This window comes from Cuculus canorus, chromosome 2, assembly GCF_017976375.1.
Source record: "Cuculus canorus isolate bCucCan1 chromosome 2, bCucCan1.pri, whole genome shotgun sequence".
NCBI classification, from domain to species: Eukaryota; Metazoa; Chordata; class Aves; order Cuculiformes; family Cuculidae; genus Cuculus; species Cuculus canorus.
The window spans coordinates 94,401,145-94,424,834 of NC_071402.1; the positions used below are offsets into that span (position 1 = coordinate 94,401,145).

Genomic DNA, 23,690 nt, shown 5'->3' on the forward strand with positions numbered 1-23,690 from the left:
AAACTTGAGCTCTGAGCCTTTTTATGTACCTGTGCAGGCCCTTGAGAGTGTCTGGTGTGTCAGGGCTGGAGCCTTGAAGCAGTAGAAAATGGTGTTTATCTGTGGTCAAAGAGGGAAACCGCCATGACAACACAAAGCCTGTTGTCTTATGAGACCAGTGCTAAAGGTAACAATGGAAAGCAGTGGTGATTGCTTCTCTGGGAAAGTAAATGAAGCGCGATAAATGGTCCTTAATTGAGTTATGGTTGGTATTTTAAGGCTTATGGCATAATGCATTTAAGCTCAGTGAAGGCATTTCTTTTTAAACGTTCCTTCAGGACTTCACAATGTTGCAAAAAGCAAAGCAAACCATCTGATTGTGGTTGTGCAAAGCTGGTATGGTATCAGTGTAGCTGAAACTGAAATTGCTCTCACGTGAATTCAGTCTCAGTGCTTGTATTGTGTTGGAAAACCCAAGTGATTGAGTATAGAAAAGATTTGTCATATTAAAGCATCTCTTTTTGGTTCTGTGGGGTTTTTGCCTTTCCATTTTTGTTTTGGCAAAGATGATGTGGGGGATGAGGAGTTGCAGATTGATGATTGTTTGTCTGTAAACTGTCTTACTGGAACGGAGACTGTAGGAGGCTTTCTCATGGCTCTTAGTCAGACCAGTGTCTTATCTAAACAATATTTGACAATTGAAGATGCCACATGTGACTCTCATCCACCCTGCCTGCCTGATAAGAGCGGATGCTTGCAGCAGAGTGAGAGGAGCACTGCTTTGGAGAACCATTCCCATGCATTGAACCACTGCACTCACGAGAGTCTTTCCTTTCTGATAACACCCTTTCACTCGATTTATTTTACTGTAGTTCAAAGGCATACCAGGAAGGATAATTTGATATCTTGATGAACTAAGTCTAAAAATGAGGACAGTGCTGTGTCCTGACATCACCACATGGTACTTCTTTTGACATTGCATTACTAGGTGATAACTTGTAGTGGTAGCTACGCAGCAGCTTAAAACAAACACTGCAGAAACTTTGATCTCAGGCAGTTTGTCACTACAAATGTAATTATCTGTGTGGACAATCAGTCTTAAGAGTAGTAAATAGCAGTGTGGGAGAGCTTGTGGTATCCAGTCTGAGGCATTTCTGCCCTGATGATGTCAAACAGGCTGACAGTAGGTAGGAGATTTCTGGCAGAGGTCAGGTCTTGCTGGGCTCATTACTTGCCTTGTGTTTTATGGTGGAGCACAGGGAGAAATTGTATCCTTGATCTTTACATGAAAACAATAAGAAAGAGGGAGAGTTATGCAATTACAGAGGAGATTATGTAGTTACAGAAGTAAAATGGCAGTTCACGCTGCTTTTGCATGCCATTTCTTGCATTAAAAAGTAAATCAATAATTCCTATCTTATTTTCTGATTTTTTTAGATTTGGCTTATAATGATATGGACGTTCCTCCCTTGGTAAGAAGTAATTTTGATATGCAAAATTTGAAACCTGAGATAAGGGAAATTGTATTGTTTTAATAAATAAGGAGTCATGTAAACTATTTGTGACCTCTTAGCAATTACTTTGTGCTTTCACATGCGTAGGGTACAAAGAAAAGTAGCAAAAATTTTGCCTTGGTAAGGTTTGGCTGAATAGTGCTAAACGTAGCTAGATTTGAAGTGCAGTGGAAACATTATGGGTTTCTTATAGTGGGTCCCCCGTGAGTTTGAGAAGATGCTCAGTCAGAAAGCTGGAGTTAAGATCTCACCTTCTTCATGCTTCAGACTTCTTTGGGTTTCTTTTTTGGTTCTGGCTTGTTTCTTAATTTAATCAATGATCTCTGTAGTGGATGCTGGTTGCAGTCAGTCTTGTCCTGTGCTGCCTTTTCATGATATGCATCTACAACACCTAGTGCACTGAACTTGGTAGAGGCAGGTGTTGCCATTTGGAAGAAGAATCACATTTCTTGATTTCTATCATACCTTTAAAATTCTTCTCTTTCCTTCCTGTCTGCAAAGAGACTAGCCAGCATTTAGATATTCACTCCTGCAGCCTTTTCCTCTCTTGCAGCCAGTGGTTTGGGATGATTCCACTGGTAGGGCACTGGCTTGCAATCAGGAGATGTAGTGGCAGAGCTAGAAGAAAAAGCTATCTGATGGGTGACTTGAGGCATGTCCTGACCAGTCAGTGCTGCAGCCATAAAATGGAGATAATAATATTGATATCACTCCTCGGTAAAGCATTATGAAATGTTTTCATTAATATTTCTTCTCCAGAACCTGTGTGTTTTTAGCCTGGATTCCAAGGAAGTGAGGTGTGTGTGGTGGTGGTGGTGTCTGCCTGTTTGTCCGTCCCCATTCCCATCCTAATTCCCACAAAATCTGTCAGGAAGTAGAAGTCTCAAAGGCAATAAAATTCCTACAGGTTTTTTTGTGTTGCTAAACTCAGCAGGGAGTGAAGGTGAGAAGCATGAGTTGGTGCTGACACCAAAAGGGAAGAGACGACCAAGCTCTGCGCTTGCTAAATCTGTTTGGCAGTGGCCAACAGGAAGCCCCACTGCTGCGTCCGGCAGGTCTTGACAGCCTTTGCCCAGGTGCCAGGACAGCACAGCAGAATGTGGGGCAAGGCTGGGCTCTTGGAGGATGCCAGAGGGAAGATGGTGGAGAGGTAAGTGAACAAAGAGGGAGGGCAAAGATGCGGAGCGTGAGTCCAGCATTCTCTTCTTCAGTAGAATGGATATGTTACTAGAAGAGCTCCAACTGAATTTGCTCTTCGAAATCGTAGTGGTGGGTTTTTTTCCGGCTGCTCTGAACATGCCTTCCTCGTGTTCCTGGGATGTTTTCACTCCTCTGTTGTGCAGAGCTGGGTTCCTTTGCCTCAAGGAGCTCTGAATCTTTCCTAACACCTTAGGCAGAGCTCTTGTGCTTCTTTCTCTCCACAGTGCTCATATTTTACTTCTGCAATAAATGTAGATTTAGAGCTTCCTTCTTTCCTTATAACTGTGTGGCTTCTCCCCATCTATCCCAAGGGGAAGAGCCTTCCTGTTCTCATGAAGAAATTCTCTCTTGGTCTTCATTATACACATTTAATGTCTGGCAGGCCCTGTTTTCAGTGACTGCTGAATTTTTGCCTTGCACAGCTCTGTTTGTGTCTCCAGAGCACTGGCCTTTTTCTGCACAGGGCCTCTCACTTACTTGGCACAGCGGTCTTGTTTTGTATTGCTTTGTACATTGAAGGCAGCACCTACATGGTAGTAGTAATACTCACAGGGATGCAAATTTATTATCTCATGTTCAATAACTCAGTGGGGGCACATGTTTATCTTGTACACTTGAGTGTTGTTTTTAAATAGTTCTGTATACGTGATAGATGGATTTAAAGTTGAGTAACCAAGAAAACATACTCAAGGCTGAAAGAATAAACGTGGAAGATATGCAAGAGTTGCAGCCTGAGTTTTAGCACTACTCTGTGTCTGGTGTGCTGAGGTACATGGCCATAGCAGTTAGAGGTCTCATTTATGTACCCAGGTAAAGCCAAGATAGTTCAAAGCAATCATATTCATCTTGTGTCTCGGAAGAGCACATTTATACTTTGCAAGAGAGAAGCGTTTTGCAAGTTGATTTTTTTTTTTTTTTTTTAGAAAAGGAATATTTAAGTAAGCATCCTTTGTCTGCGAAGAAGGGGCAGGTAAACAAGTAGCCAGCTGACCGCAGGCTCTGTGGCTTCTGCAAAGATAGTTATATGAAGACCAAAGCTCTTGAACTACCTTCAGCTCAGTTGTTTTCAGCTGTTAGCTAAGGTAGATTTAAAGTTCAATTGCTTTGAAATGAAGAAGCCATGACTGGGAAGGAACATGACTGGAAAGCATCAGTCATGGAAAAATACTGTAGCCTAAAGTCAGCTTTGAAGCCTCTGAGTCTTTTTATTGTCTTCATAGAGTTTAGGTTAGGCCTTCGGTACAGAAAGTCAAGATAAGACATGTCTCTGAACAGGGATTATTTATACTTGTGTGATGTGTACTTCTCTGCTGTTTTATGAAGAATCACTCAAATCAAACTTGTTATTATTACTACTATGGCATTAGGTTTGTAGGCTTTGGTCAAAGCCCATTATGACTAGGTATTTGAATACATAAATGGTAATGAAAAGTCTCTCCAAACCAAAAAGGTCATAATGTGCCTGTATATGTGCGCATGGAGGAGAATGAAAATTTTGAAGAGTAGGTGCATTGGCTCCCAAATCAATCTACCTTTGTAGTCATTTTGCAGATGTGACCCTGGGCTGTTGTGCAGTGAATGGACTAACTAGTCCATAAAGATCACCACTAATTTCTAGCCAAAAATCCCATCTTTGAATCAAAGAGAATTTGACTAGAATAGTTTCAAATTTTTGTCTGATAGCTCATGCTTTATTATTCTTTTTGTTTCATTCTCATGTTTGTCCTGTTTGCATTGAAGGACATCACACAGTCCCAGCTTTGTGCAGAGCATGGCTTTAACATCTGGAGTTAGAGCTCAGTGCATGTTAGCAGCAGTACATTCATTGACATAAATCACTGTTAGAGCAATGGAGGAATGCAGTTGTGTATTTTGTGGACACTGGATGCAGTCGATCTCAGACTCATCGTGAAATCATGGAAGATTTGCTCAAACTTGTGTCTCAGACTGTATGTCCTGGGTGTGGGACACCACAGCCAGATAACCACTCACTTTTGAAATAAATGCAAGCTCAGTTGCAAGGCTCCTACCCGTTCTCCCCATTCATGCCTCTTTCTTGCTATTTCCATCTTTCTTCTAGGCAGAAGACCTGTCCAGAAAAGACACATAGGAACACATATCCTTCCTAATTCATAAAAAGTGAGGAGGAGGGAGCAAGTCTGTCCTCAGAGCAGCTCTTTGAAGGAGGCTCATTTAAAGTTCAGCTAGTACTGAATTCGGCTGTTCTCAGGGACAGCATGTCACCTTCATCATCTCTCCCACCAAAACCAAGAAGGGAAAATGCCTTCCACTTCCTCCCCAAGAGTAAAGCTTTCCTGTTGTGTCTAAGCTGCATCTTAGGAAGTCACAGTGCTGCTCAGGACAATGGGCAAGGGAGGTGCAGTCAAAGCAAAGTGGCTCAGACTGCTCTTGTAGCCCACAAAAGCAACCAGTTAATTCATTATGGAAACCTGAATGCTGCTGCTGTGGCTTGACTGTGGGCAAATCACTAGAAAAAAAGACAGTAAAGCCATGGGCTGACAAGTATTTTCATAGGTTTCTCAAGGGTTTTTCGTTTGGTTTCGTTTGGTTTCGTTTAAGGTTTTTTTTACTTGTTTTGCTGTCCCTACCTAAGCGTCCAGCTGAACTTCCTATAGTCTCATTCGTGTTCTGCTTGTCCTGGATCACTGGAGGGTGATGCAGTGACTTCTCACTTGTTTCTGGGGTCATGACACAGGCAGCGTTGTAGCATGAGAATATTTGTGAAGCCTGAGTGTGGGTGCATGATTGTCAAAGTTGAGGGGATTTTAGTATAAAAATTGAACCACAGTGCTTCATTAATGAAAGGCTTGCCTTTGTCCTACTTAACATGAAGAAAGTAAATGAAGACTGTATAATGCCTGATTGCTTGTGAATCATGGGGATTGCATGGCTAAAAGTGTATTTGCTAAAGTCCTTTTAAAATGCATTGCTTTTGTGCTTCTCATATATTCCTTTCTCTACATTTTTACCACTCTTAAATGATCAGTGAATGTGAAAAAAACTTCCTGTATAGGGAAGTGGAGATGGTTATGCGAATAAAGTAATACTCCTGTACTCCTTTTCCCATTTATCACAGTTCTTGGAGATTTTTGTGGAAGATTCACGACCCAAGGTCCCAAGTAAGCCTCCTTCTTCACAACCTACCATGATGAGACTGTGGTATTAAGCTAACCAGAAGCAGTGCTTTGGGGCATTTCTGAGAAGTCCACTGTCCCCAGTCAAACCTCTTCTTAGTCTGCTTCCCATTTTGCAGAAAGAAATATTCCTCACACCAGCACTGCCGTGCTTGTCAGTTCAGCAAATTTTTCCTTGGCGTTGCACTTGCTGTTTTTGAAACACGAAATGCTTTTAGGTAAAGTTATCATAATGTAAACTGAAAATTGACAGGCTGAATAGTTGTGGTTAGTATGTGCTATAGTGGTGATGACATGGGAAAATATGTTGTTTTTCTCCAGATGACTGTTTGAGGTTAGTTCTAGACCATTTTGTTCATGATGTGCCAGCTAAAATTATGAGAGCGTGACTTTGAAGTAAGCAGGTTAGTTTGATTTTATTTTTCTTCAAAAGCCTGATAAGGGCTTTGTGTCAGAGAATGGTTGTTGTTATTTTGGGATTTAAAAAGAATGGAGCCAACCGTTAGAAGGAGTAAAAGGTTAAAAAGACTAAATTCCCCTTTCCAAGAAGTTGATCACACTGCATAATCTCACCAAAGGTGTCTCACTCATGGGACTAGCATGGGCAAAGTATGGCCCACAGGGCGAAAGTTGGCAGAGTTCGGATGCCTCTTCTTCAGCAGAAAATGGTAGTGTGAAAGGGGGCAGGGAGCAACAAGTAAAGCTGGTGCTTTCTGTTGGCAGCAGAAACAGCATTTTGTAGACCTGTTCCTTACGTACCTTCCCCATAATCAAGACCAGAGTCTTGACTTGTGCCGCATCCTGCCAGCATGGCAGCTGCGCAGAGCCATGAGTGGCAGCTTGCACACTCCATGAGTTATAGGAAAATTTGCACGCACTAGAAAATGTCATGGTGCTGAGTCAAGTAGGCAGTGCTCTAAAGGACTACTGAAACATGTGCCCTGTTCATAAGACAGAAACAAGAAAAGGAGGCATTGGGCAGGAGGTGGTGTTTGATGTCTTAGTACCTAATGATAAAAACAGAAGTGACTCAAATGTCACTTTCTTCCCAAACAGAAGTCTTTTTGGTGTGGGCTGCCAGTCCGTGTTAGGAGTGATATGCAAAATATACAGAATTTGTGTGTGGCTAAAGGATGGTTTCTTTTTCTTTCATCTGCCTCCATTTCGCTTTGTGCTGCAAGGCTGAAGTTGCGTGTAAAAGGCTTAACATGTTTAAGGGAACCTTGAAACAGCTCCAGTGAACTGCAGCAGAAAGAGAAGCAGAGGAAAGCAGAAGGATAGCAGAAGACACATTAACAAAACTTACATTTTGAAATAAACCCCTGCAGTTCTGGAAAAGCCCTTACTTCACCTGCTACACACCAATGTGTGAGTTTGGGGTTTGAATCTGCTCCAAGGTCATTGTGGTGTTTGGGCACAGAGAGGCAAGTTAGCTGTGGAGGAGCTGCTGTAAAGGTGAGTTTACCTGCCTTCACCCCTCCTGAAATGCTGTGCTGAAATGATGTGGTTAGGACAGCCCACTCAAGTGAATATTTTTCTGATGTTTTCAGTTTTTCTCTACTTGCATGGGCTGATTTCATCTCTGTTACGAGTATGGGGAAGGTCAGGGAGCAGAGCATATTGCTAACATGTCCCCTGAGCTGAGGAACTTCTGAAGCTTCTTGGAAGTTAGTTCATGCTGACTTTTGTGTGATGCCCTTTAGCTCAAACAAATGCAAAGGCCATACAGTATGATTGGCTTGTTTCTAAAAGACCATCACAGAGCCAGAGGAAGAGTTGCTCTTCTAATCCTAATATTCTCCTAATTCTGACGGTCTTCTAATGACTCCTGGAGGCACATTCCCTTTCCCAGAAATTCCTTCTTCACTCTTTTGTGTACCTTATTTTAGCACAGCCAGTACTCTAAATTAGAGTTTAATTTTTAGGCACTAACTAGGAAAAGCTTCCATTTTCCCTACTTCTGAATAAATATTGTAAAATATTTGAATCCTTTTCAATGAAAATAATGATAGTATATTGATTAATATGATAACATTGCTGATATTGACCAGTACAATGTTTGATGAGGTTAAGCACGTTTCAGTTCAGGAGTCCTCAATCAGTTCTGGAATCCTCAACAGAAGAAGGATATGGAACTGTTGGAACGGGTCCAGAGGAGGGCTACAAGGATGATCAGAGGGCTGGAGCACCTCTGCTATAAGGACAGGCGGAGAGAGCTGGGGTTGTTCAGCCTGGAAAAGAAAAGGCTCCGAGGAGACCTTACAGCAGCCTTCCATTACCTGAAGGCGCTGCAAGAAAGCAGGAAAGGGACTTTTTATGAAGGCATGGAGTGATAGGACTATGGGCAATGGATATAAACTGGAGAGGGGCAAATTTAGACTAGACATAAGGAGGAATTTCTTAATGCTAAGGGTGGCGAAGCACTGGCACAGGTTGCCCAGGGAAGCTGTGACTGCCCCATCTTGGAGGTGTTCAAGGCCAGGTTGATGGGGCCTTGGACAGCCTGATCTAGTGGGAGGTGTCCCTGCCCATGGCAGGGAGGGGTGGAATTAGCTGATCTTTAAGGTCCCTTCCAACTCAAACCATCCTATCATTCTGTGATATTCTTCAAAGTTCACTGCAAGGAAAAAATGTGTTGTTACACTTTGTGCATCTAAAATAAAAGATGAGATTTTGACAGTTCCCCAGATCAGTTACTGACACTATATCGTCTCTCTTTTCTGGAGCCTTTCATCCCACATATGATTTTTCTCATTCACTGGATGATGGTCTTGTTTGTAAGATAGAAGCAAGAGAACAGTAGATAGGAGGGGGTGTTTGTGTCTATGTGTTTAATGGTAAAAACAGAAGTGACTCAAATGTCACTTTGTTCCAAAATAGGAGCCTTTTTGTTGTGGGCTTCCAGTGCACGATAAGATGTGGTGGCTTAATGCACCTGCTTCACTTCAGCAAGACTAATGCACTTTTAATTTCCATGGCCTTGCTCCCAGTCTTTGAGCAGGTACTTCCATAGCAGTTCGCAGGCATGAGGCCTTTCCCTTGAAATTACACCGGGGGGGACATTCACGCATGCGCAGTGGGATACCAAGCACAGTGGAATCCTGTTCCTAGCTGGGGCCTCTGCTCACAATGCTGTCTTAAATTTTAAATAATAAAACACCTGTAAAAAGTTAAATAAACATGTCGAGTTAATTTTATGTTCTCCTCCCCTCAGGCAAATTAGCATAAATTGAATTTTCTAATAATTAACCTAAGCAGTTTTACTGAATAGATATACCTGATTTCTGTGAATCGTGGTAATACATCAAGGGCTGATCCTGCAAAGAGAGGACAGGTTCCCAGACAGACCTGGCAGGATCAGGTCCGGTTGTACAGATACTATATGGATGCATTTGCCGTTAATTGGGTTAGTTACCTGTGTGTCGCTATACACTTCAGATTTTGGTCGCTTAACAGTTACAGCCTTAGAGAATAATGCACTGAACTGTCTGCACCGGGCTTATTAAACTGTCATCATAAACCGTTTTACAATTCCAGGCAGCCCTTCCCAAACGTATTGTAGACCCTATTAACAAACACCTGTCAAGTTCAATTGAAATGTCTGAGTGGCCTGATCTACAGCGTCTGCTGCTGTGCCAGGGAAGGCAGGGCTCACCCAGCGTGCCAGCCGCAGTGAGGAACATGGTCAGAGGTGGGGTGTTTGGGAGCAGGGATTTTTAAGGAGCTCTGGCTTTGCCTTTCAACCTGGCAGATTTTAGTAGTTAGCAGCAAGGGAAAAATCAGGTTTGTGTAAGGCAAACAGCCTTTCTGTTCCTTGTTACCCACTGTGACATGTCTCAGAACATTTCAAGCTTTTCTTTCTTTTTTTCCTGTTTTTTTTTTTTTATTTTTATTTTTTTCAAGTGAAGATATGAAAGCATAAACATATATTTTCCTCAGTTGCTGACTTGAATGAGGACTGGCCCCTGGTACATGTGTGAAAATTGCTTGGCTAGGAAAGATCTAATGTTTGTTGTATCGTAGCTGTGGAGATAAAGTCCAAACTCCCTAGCTGCTTGTCTTGACAGACAGTGCTACTTGTATGTGTTTGCTTCCAGAAACTGAGCTTACAAAAGAGGGGGAAAATTAGCCCAGTAGCATCTCAGAAATGTTTGGGGAGGGCTTTTTGTTTTGTGTTCGAGGATTTCCACCCCCACTCCCTTTTTTTTTTTCCTAAATCATGAACTCCGAATCCAAGGAGGCTCAGCAATCAGCGTATTTGAATGCCAGCCAAGACACTAAACTGGCAGCCATCCATTCTGATATCAATGTGAGTGAAATGTGTACTCAGTAACTGGATTCAGGCCCTTCGTAGTTTGCAAGCAAATATTTCTGCTTTTGCATATCAGATGAAAACCAGAAAAAGCTGTGCAGCTCCTGAGCATGTGAGAGGGGTCTGCACCTTTGCAAAGAGGCATTAACATTTCTGTGTCCTGCTCAAAGTCCCTGTCGTATGGCATCAAATCAAAGGCTGTGTTTTATTTCCAAAAGGCATTTAATTATGTCTTTTAACATTTTAACTACTAAATCTGCCTTGCATAAAAGCTGTAAGTACCTCACACTGGTAATAAGCTGTAGGAAAGTGAAGTAAATTGGCATTTTGTAAAAAAAGTTGTACAACACCAATGGAAAGCTATGCAAATCAGCTATGATACAGCCAAATTTGGATTTTGTCTTGGGTTTAGTGATACACACAGCAGGACTTTGGCAGGCGTGCCTCTTGGGATGATGCATGCACTGGTGGCATGGCCCTGTAACATCAATTTAACAAGTGTAGTGTGATTTTCCATGCAATTTCTCAGAACCACTGAGCAACGTGCAGCAATATATAGAGACAGAGGAAATAGATTTTTAAAAGTAAATACATTTAGTGGGAGGAAAAAGTGTTATACAAATCTTTTGCTTTGCCAAAAGAAGGTTAGCAGTTTTGTTTGGTGCTGCTGCTCAGCTTTACAAAGTGACTCCTCTTTGCTGTCTTACTTTTTTTTTGCTGCTACTCTTTGGTATAGAAAGCACCGGGATGAGGAGGTGATTTGGAGTTCTTTCGCTCTATGTGCTCAGCTCATTACAGCAATGTATGGGGAGAGCAACATGTTACAAGCAGCTGACAATGCAGTTTCACAACCTTTGAGTTTATTGAAGCAATGGCAGTGCTTAAGACCCGTTGTTTAGCCCAGCTGAGAAGGAAGATGGGGCCATACTTGAGGTTTCTGGTGATAATAATCCTACTCTAGGGAGGATGACATGGAAATGCACTCTTGGAGACCTTTGTGGGCTGTTATATATTTTTAAGCATTGCTGGAAAGTACCTTACTTGCTTTTTTTCCTCATGGATGTTTTGTTTAATTTCAGGAATTCATTACGTTAAATTGAAAACTTGGATTTTTTTTTGCATTGGCCTTCACATGCTGCATATTCTCTCTAGCCAGCTATTTGAATGCAGATTTGTTATCTTTACTTCCATGAAAATGAACCAAATTAAAACTTCTGTGTATGCTTTACCTGTCAGAAAGGTGAATTTGTTCCAGTATCCTTTCCCAGTTCATCAGTGCTGTGTGTGCTGGGCTCCTGAAAGAAGTGCTGGATGTTTTCACTTCCCATGCTTGTGATCCTGCACCCCTTGAAGTGAGTGAAATGTCAGCCACTAACCTGACACAGGCTTTTGGCTGGAGTCCTACAAGGGGCTACAAGGCAGTAGGTAAGCAGCATCTGGCCTTAAGGCAGAGCTTAACTGGGAGTTTGGTAGGTTTTGGACAATGTGTCTGGTACAAGGCTGTCCCGAATTTGAGCACAAGCTTAAATACTCTCTTCCTCTGACCTCAGCACACCCAGTGCTCTGTTAGTTTGCATTTCAGAAGCAGAAGGAAGTTTGGCTGCTTTCAAATGAAGTCTGCCAAAAAAACAGCAAGCAGCATCTTCCCCCCTCTCCCCTTGGCTTCTCTATAAATAGTCAAAACATCTTTCAGAGCAAGTTTAATTAATGTTTTGTGGCGGTGAGTGAACACTGTGATGCTCCGATATGTTTTGTGCTCCTGCATCTCATTGTAAGACGCTTGAGTATAATTTAGTTCAGGTTTTTAAATGAGAAGAAAGAGCCCCATGAAGTCTTGCCTGAATTTTGTACTTGACTTCATGAAAAGACCTTTTGAGTGCATTTGGGAACAGTTTGGCTTTGCTTTTAGCTGTATCATTGGATATATGTTGAAAGTTTTCCCTTCTTATCCTAACCACACAGACAGTCACATCATTTTTTAAATGAATGCTCCTTTTGCTGTCCATATGCAAGAAATTATGCAAACATCTGTGTAAGTCGTAACATACAAGAAGGCAGTTTCTTGCTGGCAGGTTGCAGAGCCCATCTTTCAAACCCCTGTCTGCAGAGGGTCTGTGCACAGCCATCAGCTTTGTTCTCGCATTTCACACTGTTGGTTTCATGTTCCACCGCTTCACTACTAGCAGCAACTAGTAGGGTTTTGTCTTTTTTTTTTTTTTTTAAGCACCGAATGTATAGTTTCATTTTGGCAGCTGGTTTTATCAAGAAAATGGTATCAGAATTGTGTGGGATTTTGTGAGTCATTACCAGAAATATTGCAGTGGGTGGATTAGCCCCTTTAAAACAGCTGCTCTGAATGTTTTTGAGGTAGTAAGGTGCAGGGAAAATAGGGTTGCACCTGTGATTTTTTGCACTCATCTTTGGGAATACCCTTAGTGAGGGCAGTGTCCTTGTTCTGTCAGCAGCTCTCTGCTGTTTCCACTTGGCACCAGAGGGAAGGTGAGTGGTGCTCCTCAGTCTCCCTGCAGAATGTTTCTCGTGGCTGTCCCTGCTTGACAGGACACTGTTAACAGAAGACACACAGGTTTCTGTCAGGGGGCTATGTGACTCAAGCCCATGGCGTGAGAAACTGGGGCAGCAGCACTTGCAGAAGCTCCAAGAAGAGTGCACTTAGATGCCTGCATTTTAAGTGTTGAGGCTTTCAAATTACCGTCCCCATCTCATAGCTAGGTTTATTTCAGTTGCAGGTATCGACCCTTCTTCCTAAAGTTTTGCTGCCTCTCCACCTGTGAAATGCAGCCCTGTTTCCATCCCAAATCTCACTGGAGAACACTTTCCCTGGAGTAAATAAAACCCAAGTGCTGTCTCCTTGCTTTTAATGGCACAGCCCTGCCCTGTGTACTGGGGCTCTCACCATCAGCCTGGTTTCGCGGGAGCAACACATCCTCCCAGTTACAGCCCATTAGTGGGATACTTGTAAAAATGTTTGCTGGTTTCTTCACATGGTGTGCAGACTTTTATTTAAGTAAACCATTCAGGAATAATATGCAAGACTTCTTCAGAGTCCTCCTGCCTCCCAGACAAAATTCCTGGTCATTGGAGGCCAGTGCCAGGATCTGCCTCTCTGAGCCTGTAGTCCCCTCCTGCCAGGTGTCCCTGCTGCTGGAACCCAGAGCCACAGGGTTTTTTTGTATTAGCACATCCCACCACTGCCGTGTTTTCTCTCTGATGTGGGGCTGAGGAGGTACACAAGCATTTGGTCTCATGTGCCTCATCCAAGCATTCAGCAGAGAGGTTTCTTAACCAGAAGCATGTTTGTTTTGGGTGAAGGCTTTCCTATTAAGTCCTAAAGTATCACACTGTCCTGTGCACTGAGCAAACTATTTCCCTTTCCAAAGCAACGTGAGGAGAATGTTTTGATTAAATCAGAACAGGGGTGGAGAGGAGGAGCAGCAGAGACCCATCTCCTGCCAGTGTCCAGTTAATGCTCCTAGTGAAGTGCAGTGCAGCATTCTAACACGCAGCAGAAACATCTGATGAGTGATGGCTTGTTGTACCTAATGCTCTCCCAAACATAGTTCCTGACAAATAAATACATGATGACATTCATTCCCTGCTTCTCCCTATTGCTCTGGTGCCTTTTTTTTTTTTTTTTTTTTTGAGCTTAGTGTGGGAATGTCAAGGGAAAAGAAACAACTTTGTTGTTTTCAGCCAGCTCCTGGAGCCCAGAGGAGCTGTGGTGGGAGCAGGTTGCTGGTAGGTGGCTGCTCTTCAGCCTTCCTATGTGAATCTAGAGTGCAGCTGTCTCCCCAACAGTCTGCCAGATGGGGACTATTGGCCCCTTGGCTGGTTTCTCTGGACAGAGCTGTGTGTAAGGAGGAGTGACCTGGCTCTTGGTGGATAAGCCAAGGCAGATCATCTGACTGGCACCTCAGCCACGTCCTCCTGAGCGAGTTGAGCAGTCTGCAGCACTCATTGTTGTGTGCGGCGTGTGTGCCTGCCCATAAAGTGGTTATTTGATAAGGCTGTAGAGTATCTGATTGTGCTGTACTGCAGCCCCTGTGAAGTTTAAGTAAGAGCTGTAACTATAGATCCACACTGAGGTAAGGGAAGGAGGTGTCTCTTAGTGGTGAGATGGATAACCCCTCCACACTTAAGCACACATCCTTCCACACACAGCCTTTGCACATGCACCATGTCAAGCAGTTGCTTGTTGTATCAAGTGAAGACCAACCTCTCTTCCCCTAAACTATGCCTGTAGCCGCTTTATGGTTCTGGCAGGGCACATGCACGAGACAGATCCTGTTGCAGTGAGCAGAGGGAACATGGTAGGTATACTTTGTACCCAGCTCCCATTTCTGTGTGCACCATGACAGTCACCAAGACACGGCATGAGGAGAAGCAGAAGGAGCATCTTCTCCCTATGCTACTGGAGCACGACGGCCTTGGCTGCTTCACCAGGACAGTTTTCTCTCCGGCTGCACTCAGCGTCTATGGTTAGGCAGCAGCTCCGGCACTTGTTCTCTGCCTTGATTAAAGCAGTAGCAAGATATGGCTGCTGCTGGTGGATAGAGGGAACAACTGCCTGTCTGCAAAGATTAAAAACTCATTTGCAACGTGCATCTGGAACAGGTGTGGGATTAGCCTACTCTGGCATCGCTGTGAAGGGGCCCTCGGTCACAGCCTGTTGGGGTTTCTGTGAGCAGGGAGGTGGTGGTGGTCCCCTGCATGTCCTTGAGTGGGCTATGCCTGAAAGTCCCAGTGCAACATTTGCACACTGAAGAACAGTGAGACAAGTCCTCTAGTATTGTCCCAGCTATGAAGAGCCTGCACACCAAAGCCTGGGATAGTGCCAGCTCTAGGGATGCATGCAGTAGGAAAGTGGCGGCCCATGTGTTCGCTGTGCCAGCAGGGCTCGCAGCAGGAGCAGTTTAGAAATGACAGCAAGGGTAACAGCTTCTCAGTGAAGTAAATTGCAGCTTCTTGGCACCAGAACCAGTAACCATCAGGGCAAGTAAGGTGATTCTCCTCTGCTCTGCTATTGTGAGACCTCACCTGGAGTACTGCATTCAGTTCTGGAGTCCTCAGCACAGGAGATACGTGGATCTGTTAGAGCGAGTCCAGAGGAAGGCCATGACGATGATCAGAGGGCTGGAGTACCTTCTGTATGAGGAAATGCTGAGAAAGTTTGACATGTTTAGCCTAGAGAAGAGAGGGCTCTGGGAAGACCTTATAGCAGTGCTTAAAGGGGATATAGAAGAGCTGTGTAGGGGGTCTTTATCAGGGAGTGCAGTGATTGGATGAGGGGTAATGGTTTTAAGCTGAAAGAGGGGAGATTTAGCATAGATGTTAGGAAGAAATTGTTTCCTGTGAGTGTGGTGAGGCACTGGCACAAGTTGTCCAGAGAAGCTGTGGATGCCCCATCCCTGGCGGTGTTCAAGGCCAAGGTTGGATGGGGCTTTGAGCAACCTGGTGTGGTGGAACGTGTCTCTGCCCATGGCAGGGAGGTTGGAACTGGATGATCTTTAAGGTCCCTTCCAACCCAAACTATTCTATGATTTTATTCTATGACTCTTTTAAGGTGCTGCAGACAGGGCAGGGCCAGGCACAGTTCTGCTCCTGATCCTGGCAGAAACCTGACTTCTGTGGAGGGCTGGCCTATCCCATGTTGTTACATGAGCCTTATGTGGAAGAGCCATAACTATGTTTCTGGATTTTCCCCAGGCTTCTTTTGTTTTCTTTTCCTGGCAAGAGATTTGGCCTGCTTGGATTCTGAGGGTTTTTTTAGAAAATAAAATAAGAAGAATAACATTAATAATAATTTCCCCTCCCATTTTTGTTCTGGTTTTTTTTTTGTTTATTTGTTTTTTTGTTTCTTTTGTGGCTCTGGTAGCTCATTTGGAGCCATAGTACAGTGTCCGAAACTCTGTGGGTTTAGGTGTGGCGATACCAGCCCTTCTCCCACACAGGTACAAACTACCTGCATGTTGTGTGTGAGCTGTAGGCCTGGTTTATGCAAATTTTTTTTATCCAAAGCATAACAGTGATCCTGCATGCTCACTATGTATGCACATTTGTGCATGCACTTACCTGGCAAATCCCAGTTAGAATTAGGGCAGCCCCAAGGCAGTGAGCCTCTCCGTTGACTCCAGTAGGCAGCACCCCTTTCCAGAACCAGGAGCTTCTCAGATCAGCCCTAGGGAGAGCATCTCTTGGTCTTGCAGCATGGCATCGCTGGTCCCTGATGCAGAACAGAGTTTTATGTTCATGAAGACGTGTGTTGTCATGTTGCCCCTTGTTTCTGTGCCCTGTTGGGGGGTGAATATTGCTGCTGTGTTTGAATGCTGTTCTTCATGGTGTAGTCAGCTGTTCTTCATGGTGTATTCAGCTGCATCATGAGGCTCAACAAGGCCAAGTGCAAGGTCCTACACCTGGATTGGGGCAATCTGCAGTTTCAGTACAGGACGGGTGATGATGTGATTGAGAGCGGCCCTGCAGAAAAGGACTTGGGGGTGCTGATTGATGAGAAGTTCAATATGAGACGGCAACGTGCGCTCGCAGCCCAGAAGGCCAACCGTATCCTGAGCTGCATTGAGAGAAGTGTGGCCAGCAAGTTGAGGGAGGTGATTCTCCCCCTCTGTTCCTCTCTTGTTAGACAGAGGGCTACAAGGATGATCAAAGGGCTGGAGCACCTCCCATATGAGGACAGACTGGGAGAATTGGGGTTGTTCAGCCTGGAGAGGAGAAGGCTCAGAGGAGATCTTATAGCGACCTTCCAGTATGTGAAGGGGCTACAAGAAAGCTGGGGAGGGACTGTTTACAAAGGCTTGTGGTGACAGGATGAGGGGCAATGGGTATAAACTGGAGAGGGGCAGATTTAGACTAGACTTAAGGAGGAATTTCTTGAAAATGAGGGTGGTGAGGCACTGGAACAGGTTGCCCAGGGAAGCTGTGGCTGCCGCATACCAGAGGTGTTCAAGGCCAGGCTAGATGGGGCCCTGGGCACCCTGGTCTAGTGGAACGTGTCCCTGCCCATCACAGGGGCAGTTGGAACTAGGTGATCTTTGAGGTCCCTTCCAACCCAAACTATTCTATGATGCTGTGATCATGGTCAGACTCACAAATGCAAACATGAAAGTTTTGCAGAGGCAGGTGCTGGCCTGTATTTTTCTTCCATTTGCTGTTTTTAAATAAAAAAAAAAAAAATCTTTTCGAGATCTACACTGTCAAGAACGTGGGTGTCTGGCTGAATGAAAGAAAAATAAAATAAACTTGCATAATAAATACACTAGAAAATCTGCAGTTTCCCTAAACTCCTAAGCATAAATACAACCACTTCTGGGGGCTGCTTTGCTCGGTTGCTTATCCAAGGAAGAGGGGCAACTTTTGAAGAAATTTTCCCTGAATGCACTTCCTTTCTATAATTATCTTAATTATTAGCAATGTGCGTACTCTAGTTCCAGCATGAAATGCTACTTTTTCTGGCAAAATCAGATCTGCTTTCTTTTACACCATTTCATATATCAAGTGTGGAACAAGAATCCAAAAGTCATCTACAAGTCTTTTATATATATATTTGTTTATTTAATACTGCTATTTTTTTCTTTTTCAGCATTTTAAAAGTTGACTGCCTAAAGGTAGGCACCTGGATTTATATTTAGGGACTGATGTAAGTGGGATGGCTTTCAAAGGTCTTGAGTACCTGTAGCTCTTGGTAAATTAATTAAAAGCAGATGTTCTTTTTGGCAAGTTTGACAGGAACAAGTAGGAGATGCTGGGTGCCCAGCACCTTTGAAACACTAGCAGTTTGTTCAGATGCCTAAAGATGGAGTTAGGCATTTAAATTTAGGCACCTAAATTGGCTGAGTTTCGGCCCTGTAATCATAATAATCATTGTCCCCTCTGTCTTGAAGTGCTGTAACAGGGATTCATCTGAGAAGCCGGAGGTTTATACGTGGGAGTGAACGGGGACAGAGTATGTGTCTCACTGCAGTGGAAGTGGGCTCGGCTGCCTGCCTTATAGCACATGCAAATGAGGGTCAGATGGCTTGACAGTTGGTTATGAAACTAAATAGAAATTATGCAAAATGGGATTGATTTTGCGCATATTTTTAGGTTTTGTCTTTTAGGAGCTTGAATCTTTAATTAAAATACCAAAGAGGAAAAAAAAAGTACAGGCAGCAACTGCTATATTTCACATATCTAGTGGATGTAAAGTAATAGCCTGCTATGCTCTTTTTAGGGATCATTTTTATCCTATTGCAACTGAGAATATAAAGCCATTTTACAACTTGCCAGAAGTGACACCTGCTTTCATACTTCCTAATAATTACTTAGCTTTAACAGAAAGTACTAGGCAGGATGCATACAAATTATGACTCGTTTCAGGGTGCAAATAATGTCATAATGACTTTAAGAGTTTCTCTTTATGCTCAGGATATTTGCATGTGCATGTTTTGTTGGTATGAAACAAGCAAATGAAGAAGAGTTTTGGTTGACTTCTTTTAACTTCTGAATAAAAATGCGTGTTGGATATCGTAAGCATACAAATAGACTAGAAAACAGAAATAAATAGTAAGGTTTTTTGTGGTTATTTGAGCATGCCTTTTTCTTTTTTCTACTTTTTTTTTTTTTTCTGTGCAAATACCATAAACATTTGAACATTTGCAAGGAATAAAATGGCTTCTAATGCTAGATGCTGACAGTTGTCTTGCTAGAGGAGGGAACTTGCATATGGGTAAGTGGCATCAGCTTGTCACTTTCTATCAGGCGCTCTTCTCCCTCTGTAGTGAGTGAATGTTCAGCTTAAACTGCATTTGGTTGTTGTAGGCACTCCTTTCCCTTGTTTTTGCTATTCTTGCTTTGGTGAAGTAGATCTTGAAGTCACATGTATTTTATCTGTCTGCTAAATCAAGGTCTTTATTATATATCTGACACCGAACTATAGATAGGAAATGAATCTTCTGCAATGGTTGGTGATTACTGAACAGCCTTTAAAGTATTCAAGGTTATATGTGTTAAAGTGTGTATTGTATACAAAAGCCCATTTGAGGACAAGGTAGCAGCAGCACAGAGATCAGTGCTACACTTGCCCAAGGTCAGTGCAGAGTCACAGGTGGAACAAATACCTACTTCCACATCAGGGTGGCAGAAGTTTTGCCCTGGAATCTGAACTAGACTTTCCCTTTTTCCCTTCTCTGCGATTTTTTTATTGTCTAGCAGCAACCTGAAGTTCTGAAAACGCTAGGGCAGAGGAATGTCAAATTGGGTTTCCCCATTCCTATCTGCAACCTATCTCCCTGCCCTGCTTTTAGAGCAAAAAGAGAGCAAAGGAGAGGGGCAGGTAGAGGGTGCTGTTCTGCACTCACTGAAACTTTTCTGAAGGCGAGGCAAAGTTTCTGAAAACCAGAACATGAAGTTTCCACGTGAGCTTCCTTAAGAACTGGAAGAGGAAGGCATCGATAAATGCTTCCTCTGCTTTTGTAAGGCAGAATGAGCAATCATGGGAAGCAGTTGGGAGTCAGGCAGTATCTTATCTGTAAAAAAAGTGCTGTGTGTTACTTTTCCACTTCTGGGGGGAGACTTAAAAAGACAAATGCCTTTTGCATCCTGCCTGAAAGAGGCTAACGTCTTTCTTTAAAGAGAATGAATTTGGAAAACGTCTGGTGTGTTTCTGTGTGCATGCTCATTAGTCCATGTCTTTTACCAGACACAGCTTTAGGAGATACAAAGTTCATATTTGGGTAGGTCTTTTATTACCAGAAAGACTTTGGCAAATTGTAGAGAATTCAGACAGCTGCAACAAAAGTGGTTGATGGACTACAGAAAAGAAGAAAGATTAAAAATTATATACGTATGGTTTGTCTGAATGAGAGAGAAAGAGGATCTTAAAACTGCCAGTCCTGCACTCGAGGAGTATAAATATCTGAGTTTGGAGAAGAGTTGTTTTGGATGGTCCAAGCAATATGACAAGGAGTAATGAGATAAAACTCAGTGTAGAAAATGTAGACTGAAATCCAGAAACACTTCTAGCTAGTAAGTTCTGTTGGACTATGGAATAATTCCCAGTGGGGAGGGATAGAAGCCACAGTGCTTGAGCCATTTGAACTAAATCAAAGGCAGAGCTCCCTGAATAAGGAACAGAAGAGGTCCTGTGTAGGAGTGGGGTCCAACTATCACCTTTGACATGTCCTGCCCCCCAACCCCCTCCACCTTGTGTTGTCTGTAGGTAGTACCAACAGTGAATTGGCTGGAAATCACACTGGGATTTCTGAGAACACTGTTTTTTAGGATGTATTTGAATAGGGATTTCCTTGTGGAAATACAAAAACCCTTCTCTGTTCAGTTTTCTTCCTTGTAACTGTCTCTACTTGTCATATTTTTTAAAAAACAAAAACCAAACCAAAACAAAACCAAAACCTAATGAAAGAGAGCAGAAGTTGACTTACTCTAAAACTACCTAGTGACAAACTTTTTTTATACTTCACTTGGAACAGGCTCATTGGCTGTTCTTGAAGGCTGAGGAAGAGCTCTTGGCAAGCTGCATACAGCCATTACAAGTGAGAATGACTGAGCAGAACAGGCCTGTTTTACTCATTCACTTTTCCACTGTATCTAAGCAAGTCATAAGTTCTTAAATTCCGCTTTTCATGTAGGGACTTGGTCTCCACAGTTACCTCATTTTTTGTTTTGTTTTGTTTGGACAGAAAGATAATTTTCCAGTGCATGGCTAGAAAGCTACAGCGTGTGTGTTGAAAATGTGTTTATTTTTATAATAAACCTATAGATTTTGTTGTTACTTATGTTTGTGGCACTATATCCACCATAGTTTTTCCTTCTTGCTAGGTTCTCTTTCAAAGAATGGCGTGGAAAGGAAATGTTTACCTTCCCCTTCCTGTACTGCTGCAGTGGTGGGGCTTTGGATTGCTGATGCTATATTCCCTTTGCTGTTCCATGAATAAACTAAGGAGCTAAAGCTATCACCTCCTTCTTTTCACTTGTTTCAGATCAAGTCTGTGCTATGAAATTTTAGAGAGAAAAGTCTGCTGCTAGGACAAATGTTCACCTGAAGCTTTCAGCGTGTGCATCCTTGGTTGCTTTTTGAGTAGAGGGGAGCAGGCGCACAATTTGCACAATTGCACAAGAGGGGAGAGATATATATCAAGGTGTTGTCGAAACATTTATTTCCTTAGCAGGAAGTATTGATCCTGCAAACTATATTCTATTACAATGGCTTTATTTCTCTTATATTAAATGACTGATGCAGACTGCATTTAATCAATTTGTGTGATGGATGTTTGTGAACCAACATAGCAGTTGGTCGCCATGCACATCTTACTCTTCTGCTGTCTGGTTGGCTGCTTTCAACAACCCAAAAGTAGAGTTTAGCCCAAAAATCAAGATTTTAAAGGTTTGTTTTGTCACTTTGTAATATGCTGAGCTTTGGTTGCCTGATTTACTCATTTTTGTATCAGCATTTATTGACACTGAGTGATGCCTACAAATAATGAACCCTGCTTCTGCTTGTTAATATGCTTTTGTTGTTTTAATTGTTTGTAAGCCTGTTTCAAAGGAGTAGTCAGGGTCACTTCTCAGATGGCATTGTATCTTTCTAAGTGTATGCTTGTAGAAAACAACATTTTTTGTTTTCTTTTAAAATTAATAGCACAGTCAAGAAACAGCTGAATTCCAGCAGTGGTAAAGACGGATAGAAACAGGAGCGATGTTACTGCTAATTGCTGTAGAATTCAACAGAAAATGTGATACTCCTTATATTGTCTTGAGCGTTTCTGTAAGCAGTAGTGCTAGGCTCAGATTCTGAGATAGTTTCTAAATGGTCCTGTCTGTCATTACAGTTAGATCTCAAAAGGATAATCTACGAAATACCTCTCTCCCCCATCCTTTGGTGAACTAATTTTAACCTAATGAATCAACTGCAGTGCTGCCTTCCTCAGCAGCCATTGCAGAGAGCATGGTACAATGTTGCTGTGGCACACACTTAACTTTCTCTTCAGAAGCCAGGCTGTTCTTCTGTGAATGAAATGAGAATGTTTTAGGATATGGCAATACTTCTGTTTGCTCAGTGAAAGTTGTTTCTGAGGAAGAGAAATCATTTAACTGCTAAGAGTGGCTTTGGAGGCTTTCTGGGTGGTAGCTTCCTGTTACTGCTGCCCTCCTCTCTCTTTTAGTGCCACCTCCTTCTACTAAGGAATCGGGTAAGGATTTTGGCATTTGGCTCTACTACAGCACAACTAGAAGGTTGACATCGAATTTTTTCCCCTTTGAGAGAAAACCAGAGGGTCTTGCCCCCACAAGAGGAAGTGAGAAGCAAGGTGCTCACAGGGACTGTCACCTGGGCATCCTGAATACGCAGGTGGTATTAATCTGGGGATCTTCTGCTGGTGACTTCTAGGACTGAAAGCTGGGAATGCTCCACCTGAGCCTGGCCAACAGCAGAGGATTTTGTATTTCCAGGCTCCCTTCAGCTCTCTGTGGAAGCTTTCCTGCACAGACATGTTATCTTGGACTCCCTTTGTTCATTGTCTGTGGAAGTATGGGGCTGTATAGAAATGGAGATCAACTCCTTCACCAGTTTAATTCATCTCTCTAGGTCAGGGGTTTGAGTCCTGGTCCTACAAAGGAATTTGTGTGGGCAGGTTTAGTCTTGTACCTGCCTGGCACATCGGCACATCTGACTAAGGCAGACTGAAAGAGGGTGCAGTTTCTTATAGTACAACAAAGAGGACAGAGAGCTCGCCTTTAGCTTTTAATAGAAGAAGGGAGTTGTGCTTGGCTTCTCTCCCTGAAATACCCTGGTCTCCAGAGCTGCCTGTCTGACATTGTTCTCAGCTGAAAAGTTGCTTAAAATAGAGAGGAATAAAGGAATGAGGAAGATGCTTGGGAAAAATTGCCTGTGTTTTGCTATCAAACCATAATGTGCAAAGTGCTGTTTTGCAGATCAGGGTAAGCACACCAAAATTAAGAAGCACCAGAAAAATTGCAGTGGGTCAGCAGAATATTCTCTTAGAGATCGCCTTACAGATTTCAGGGGCAGAGGAAGTGAGCAACAGACAGCTCAGAGCTTGGCCTGACATTTGCGGGTGGCGTATCAGGGCGTATGGGTTGTGACTGTAAAGGTAAATGGGACACTGATATGGATGAGGTGGCACTAAGTGTAGAGCGAATCAGCCTCACATGGCAGCAGCTCCCTTTAGGACTCCTCAGCTGTGAGACAAGCATCTCAGATGAGATATAAATGGTTCAGCAGTAACGTTATTTTTGAAAGTAAAGAGCAAGCACCAAAAGGTTACAGGAGAAGCAAGGAGAAATGTAGGAAGTCAAGGGACGATTGTGAGGGACGGAATTATTCAGCGGAGGGAAAACCCAACACATAGGTCTTGTGATGAATAAAAACACGTTTCAGTATATCATAAATAGTCTTTGCCTTTTACATGTACACACATTAACACGCCTGTAATTACCAGCAGACTCACCTCAAAGAAGATGGTGTTACTCTTACTTTCCCATCAT

General features: G+C 43.0%; 1 protein-coding gene across 16 annotated transcripts in view; it reads left to right on the plus strand.

The window, feature by feature from the left end:
* ATXN1 (ataxin 1) overlaps positions 1–23,690 on the plus strand; it is a 282,081-nt gene that overhangs the window by 198,900 nt on the left and 59,491 nt on the right. Inside the window, exon 5 of one of the 16 annotated variants that reach the window (XM_054058383.1) lies at positions 17,773–17,797. The exons of the other annotated variants lie outside the window; for them this stretch is intronic. The gene's annotated coding sequence lies outside the window, so the exon portion shown is untranslated. The remainder of the gene's footprint in view (positions 1–17,772; positions 17,798–23,690) is intronic. 16 annotated transcript variants of the gene reach the window in all.